Source organism: Heptranchias perlo, chromosome 23, assembly GCF_035084215.1.
Source record: "Heptranchias perlo isolate sHepPer1 chromosome 23, sHepPer1.hap1, whole genome shotgun sequence".
NCBI lineage: Eukaryota > Metazoa > Chordata > Chondrichthyes > Hexanchiformes > Hexanchidae > Heptranchias > Heptranchias perlo.
The window spans coordinates 47,294,031-47,300,511 of record NC_090347.1 but is presented as its reverse complement, the minus strand read 5'-3'; positions in this window follow the sequence as shown (position 1 = coordinate 47,300,511).

Genomic DNA, 6,481 nt, shown 5'->3' with positions numbered 1-6,481 from the left:
GGAATAGCCCCCCATAGTGTGAGACTGGGAATAGCCCCCCCTGTGTGAGACTGGGAATAGCCCCCCGTAGTGTGAGACTGGGAATAGCCCCCCGTAGTGTGAGACTGGGAATAACCCCCCGTAGTGTGAGACTGGGAATAGCCCCCCCTGTGTGAGACTGGGAATAGCCCCCCCTGTGTGAGACTGGGAATAGCCCCCCGTAGTGTGAGACTGGGAATAGCCCCCCGTAGTGTGAGACTGGGAATAGCCCCCACTGTGTGAGACTGGGAATAAACCCCCGTAGTGTGAGACTGGGAATAGCCCCCCGTAGTGTGAGACTGGGAATAGCCCCCCCTGTGTGAGACTGGGAATAGCCCCCCCTGTGTGAGACTGGGAATAGCCCCCCGTAGTGTGAGACTGGGAATACCCCCCCCTGTGTGAGACTGGGAATAGCCCCCCCTGTGTGAGACTGGGACTAGCCCCCCGTAGTGTGAGACTGGGAATTGCCCCCGTAGTGTGAGACTGGGAATAGCCCCCCGTAGTGTGAGACTGGGAATAACCCCCCGTAGTGTGAGACTGGGAATAGCCCCCCCTGTGTGAGACTGGGAATAGCCCCCCGTAGTGTGAGACTGGGAATAGCCCCCCGTAGTGTGAGACTGGGAATAACCCCCCGTAGTGTGAGACTGGGAATAGCCCCCCGTAGTGTGAGACTGGGAATAGCCCCCCCTGTGTGAGACTGGGAATAGCCCCCCCTGTGTGAGACTGGGAATAGCCCCCCATAGTGTGAGACTGGGAATAGCCCCCCGTAGTGTGAGACTGGGAATAGCCCCCCCTGTGTGAGACTGGGAATAAACCCCTGTAGTGTGAGACTGGGAATAGCCCCCCGTAGTGTGAGACTGGGAATAGCCCCCCCTGTGTGAGACTGGGAATAGCCCCCCCTGTGTGAGACTGGGAATAGCCCCCCGTAGTGTGAGACTGGGAATAGCCCCCCCTGTGTGAGACTGGGAATAGCCCCCCCTGTGTTAGACTGGGAATAGCCCCCCGTAGTGTGAGACTGGGAATAGCCCCCGTAGTGTGAGACTGGGAATAGCCCCCCGTAGTGTGAGACTGGGAATAGCCCCCCGTAGTGTGAGACTGGGAATAGCCCCCCCTGTGTGAGACTGGGAATAGCCCCCCCTGTGTGAGACTGGGAATAGCCCCCCGTAGTGTGAGACTGGGAATAGCCCCCCGTAGTGTGAGACTGGGAATAGCCCCCCGTAGTGTGAGACTGGGAATAGCCCCCCCTGTGTGAGACTGGGAATAGCCCCCCGTAGTGTGAGACTGGGAATAACCCCCCGTAGTGTGAGACTGGGAATAGCCCCCCGTAGTGTGAGACTGGGAATAGCCCCCCGTAGTGTGAGACTGGGAATAGCCCCCCGTAGTGTGAGACTGGGAATAAACCCCCGTAGTGTGAGACTGGGAATAGCCCCCCGTAGTGTGAGACTGGGAATAGCCCCCCCTAGTGTGAGACTGGGAATAACCCCCCCTGTGTGAGACTGGGAATAGCCCCCCGTAGTGTGAGACTGGGAATAAACCCCCCTGTGTGAGACTGGGAATAGCCCCCCGTAGTGTGAGACTGGGAATAGCCCCCAGTCGTGTGAGACTGGGAATAGCCCCCCGTAGTGTGAGACTGGGAATAGCCCCCCCTGTGTGAGACTGGGAATAGCCCCCCCTGTGTGAGACTGGGAATAGCCCCCCCTGTGTGAGACTGGGAATAGCCCCCCCTGTGTGAGACTGGGAATAGCCCCCCGTAGTGTGAGACTGGGAATAGCCCCCCCCAGTGTGAGACTGGGAATAGCCCCCCGTAGTGTGAGACTGGGAATAGCCCCCCCAGTGTGAGACTGGGAATAGCCCCCCGTAGTGTGAGACTGGGAATAGCCCCCCCAGTGTAAGACTGGGAATAGCCCCCCGTAGTGTGAGACTGGGAATAGCCCCCCCAGTGTGAGACTGGGAATAACCCCCCGTAGTGTGAGACTGGGAATAGCCCCCCGTAGTGTGAGACTGGGAATAACCCCCCGTAGTGTGAGACTGGGAATAGCCCCCCATAGTGTGAGACTGGGAATAGCCCCCCCTGTGTGAGACTGGGAATAGCCCCCCGTAGTGTGAGACTGGGAATAGCCCCCCGTAGTGTGAGACTGGGAATAACCCCCCGTAGTGTGAGACTGGGAATAGCCCCCCCTGTGTGAGACTGGGAATAGCCCCCCCTGTGTGAGACTGGGAATAGCCCCCCGTAGTGTGAGACTGGGAATAGCCCCCCGTAGTGTGAGACTGGGAATAGCCCCCACTGTGTGAGACTGGGAATAAACCCCCGTAGTGTGAGACTGGGAATAGCCCCCCGTAGTGTGAGACTGGGAATAGCCCCCCCTGTGTGAGACTGGGAATAGCCCCCCCTGTGTGAGACTGGGAATAGCCCCCCGTAGTGTGAGACTGGGAATACCCCCCCCTGTGTGAGACTGGGAATAGCCCCCCCAGTGTAAGACTGGGAATAGCCCCCCGTAGTGTGAGACTGGGAATTGCCCCCGTAGTGTGAGACTGGGAATAGCCCCCCGTAGTGTGAGACTGGGAATAACCCCCCGTAGTGTGAGACTGGGAATAGCCCCCCGTAGTGTGAGACTGGGAATAGCCCCCCGTAGTGTGAGACTGGGAATAGCCCCCCGTAGTGTGAGACTGGGAATAGCCCCCCGTAGTGTGAGACTGGGAATAGCCCCCCCTGTGTGAGACTGGGAATAGCCCCCCCTGTGTGAGACTGGGAATAGCCCCCCATAGTGTGAGACTGGGAATAGCCCCCCGTAGTGTGAGACTGGGAATAGCCCCCCCTGTGTGAGACTGGGAATAAACCCCTGTAGTGTGAGACTGGGAATAGCCCCCCGTAGTGTGAGACTGGGAATAGCCCCCCCTGTGTGAGACTGGGAATAGCCCCCCCTGTGTGAGACTGGGAATAGCCCCCCGTAGTGTGAGACTGGGAATAGCCCCCCCTGTGTGAGACTGGGAATAGCCCCCCCTGTGTTAGACTGGGAATAGCCCCCCGTAGTGTGAGACTGGGAATAGCCCCCGTAGTGTGAGACTGGGAATAGCCCCCCGTAGTGTGAGACTGGGAATAGCCCCCCGTAGTGTGAGACTGGGAATAGCCCCCCCTGTGTGAGACTGGGAATAGCCCCCCCTGTGTGAGACTGGGAATAGCCCCCCGTAGTGTGAGACTGGGAATAGCCCCCCGTAGTGTGAGACTGGGAATAGCCCCCCGTAGTGTGAGACTGGGAATAGCCCCCCCTGTGTGAGACTGGGAATAGCCCCCCGTAGTGTGAGACTGGGAATAACCCCCCGTAGTGTGAGACTGGGAATAGCCCCCCGTAGTGTGAGACTGGGAATAGCCCCCCGTAGTGTGAGACTGGGAATAGCCCCCCGTAGTGTGAGACTGGGAATAAACCCCCGTAGTGTGAGACTGGGAATAGCCCCCCGTAGTGTGAGACTGGGAATAGCCCCCCCTAGTGTGAGACTGGGAATAACCCCCCCTGTGTGAGACTGGGAATAGCCCCCCGTAGTGTGAGACTGGGAATAGCCCCCCGTAGTGTGAGACTGGGAATAGCCCCCCGTAGTGTGAGACTGGGAATAGCCCCCCCTGTGTGAGACTGGGAATAGCCCCCCGTAGTGTGAGACTGGGAATAGCCCCCCGTAGTGTGAGACTGGGAATAGCCCCCCCTGTGTGAGACTGGGAATAGCCCCCCCTGTGTGAGACTGGGAATAGCCCCCCGTAGTGTGAGACTGGGAATAGCCCCCCCTGTGTGAGACTGGGAATAGCTCCCCCCCTGTGTGAGACTGGGAATAGCCCCCCGTAGTGTGAGACTGGGAATAGCCCCCCCTGTGTGAGACTGGGAATAGCCCCCCGTAGTGTGAGACTGGGAATAGCCCCACCTGTGTGAGACTGGGAATAGCCCCCCCTGTGTGAGACTGGGAATAGCCCCCCCTGTGTGAGACTGGGAATAGCCCCCCGTAGTGTGAGACTGGGAATAGCCCCCCCTGTGTGAGACTGGGAATAGCCCCCCGTAGTGTGAGACTGGGAATAGCCCCCCGTAGTGTGAGACTGGGAATAGCCCCCCGTAGTGTGAGACTGGGAATAGCCCCCCGTAGTGTGAGACTGGGAATAGCCCCCCGTAGTGTGAGACTGGGAATAACCCCCCGTAGTGTGAGACTGGGGATAGCCCCCGTTGTGTGAGACTGGGAATAGCCCCCACTGTGTGAGACTGGGAATAGACCCCCGTAGTGTGAGACTGGGAATAGCCCCCCGTAGTGTGAGACTGGGAATAGCCCCCCGTAGTGTGAGACTGGGAATAGCCCCCCCTGTGTGAGACTGGGAATAGCCCCCCGTAGTGTGAGACTGGGAATAGCCCCCCGTAGTGTGAGACTGGGAATAACCCCCCGTAGTGTGAGACTGGGAATAGCCCCCCATAGTGTGAGACTGGGAATAGCCCCCCCTGTGTGAGACTGGGAATAGCCCCCCGTAGTGTGAGACTGGGAATAGCCCCCCGTAGTGTGAGACTGGGAATAACCCCCCGTAGTGTGAGACTGGGAATAGCCCCCCATAGTGTGAGACTGGGAATAGCCCCCCCTGTGTGAGACTGGGAATAGCCCCCCCTGTGTGAGACTGGGAATAGCCCCCCGTAGTGTGAGACTGGGAATAGCCCCCCGTAGTGTGAGACTGGGAATAGCCCCCACTGTGTGAGACTGGGAATAAACCCCCGTAGTGTGAGACTGGGAATAGCCCCCCGTCGTGTGAGACTGGGAATAGCCCCCCCTGTGTGAGACTGGGAATAGCCCCCCCTGTGTGAGACTGGGAATAGCCCCCCGTAGTGTGAGACTGGGAATAGCCCCCCCTGTGTGAGACTGGGAATAGCCCCCCCTGTATGAGACTGGGACTAGCCCCCCGTAGTGTGAGACTGGGAATTGCCCCCGTAGTGTGAGACTGGGAATAGCCCCCCGTAGTGTGAGACTGGGAATAACCCCCCGTAGTGTGAGACTGGGAATAGCCCCCCCTGTGTGAGACTGGGTATAGCCCCCCGTAGTGTGAGACTGGGAATAGCCCCCCGTAGTGTGAGACTGGGAATAACCCCCCGTAGTGTGAGACTGGGAATAGCCCCCCGTAGTGTGAGACTGGGAATAGCCCCCCCTGTGTGAGACTGGGAATAGCCCCCCCTGTGTGAGACTGGGAATAGCCCCCCGTAGTGTGAGACTGGGAATAGCCCCCCGTAGTGTGAGACTGGGAATAGCCCCCCCTGTGTGAGACTGGGAATAAACCCCTGTAGTGTGAGACTGGGAATAGCCCGCCGTAGTGTGAGACTGGGAATAGCCCCCCCTGTGTGAGACTGGGAATAGCCCCCCCTGTGTGAGACTGGGAATAGCCCCCCGTAGTGTGAGACTGGGAATAGCCCCCCCTGTGTGAGACTGGGAATAGCCCCCCCTGTGTTAGACTGGGAATAGCCCCCCGTAGTGTGAGACTGGGAATAGCCCCCGTAGTGTGAGACTGGGAATAGCCCCCCGTAGTGTGAGACTGGGAATAACCCCCCGTAGTGTGAGACTGGGAATAGCCCCCCCTGTGTGAGACTGGGAATAGCCCCTCGTAGTGTGAGACTGGGAATAGCCCCCCGTAGTGTGAGACTGGGAATAGCCCCCCGTAGTGTGAGACTGGGAATAGCCCCCCCTGTGTGAGACTGGGAATAGCCCCCCGTAGTGTGAGACTGGGAATAACCCCCCGTAGTGTGAGACTGGGAATAGCCCCCCGTAGTGTGAGACTGGGAATAGCCCCCCGTAGTGTGAGACTGGGAATAGCCCCCCGTAGTGTGAGACTGGGAATAAACCCCCGTAGTGTGAGACTGGGAATAGCCCCCCGTAGTGTGAGACTGGGAATAAACCCCCGTAGTGTGAGACTGGGAATAACCCCCCCTGTGTGAGACTGGGAATAACCCCCGTAGTGTGAGACTGGGAATAACCCCCCCTGTGTGAGACTGGGAATAACCCCCGTAGTGTGAGACTGGGTATAACCCCCCCTGTGTGAGACTGGGAATAGCCCCCCGTAGTGTGAGACTGGGAATAGCCCCCCGTAGTGTGAGACTGGTAATAGCCCCCCGTAGTGTGAGACTGGGAATAGCCCCCCCTGTGTGAGACTGGGAATAGCCCCCCGTAGTGTGAGACTGGGAATAGCCCCCCGTAGTGTGAGACTGGGAATAACCCCCCGTAGTGTGAGACTGGGAATAGCCCCCCATAGTGTGAGACTGGGAATAGCCCCCCCTGTGTGAGACTGGGAATAGCCCCCCGTAGTGTGAGACTGGGAATAGCCCCCCGTAGTGTGAGACTGGGAATAACCCCCCGTAGTGTGAGACTGGGAATAGCCCCCCATAGTGTGAGACTGGGAATAGCCCCCCCTGTGTGAGACTGGGAATAGCCCCCCCTGTGTGAGACTGGGAATAGCCCC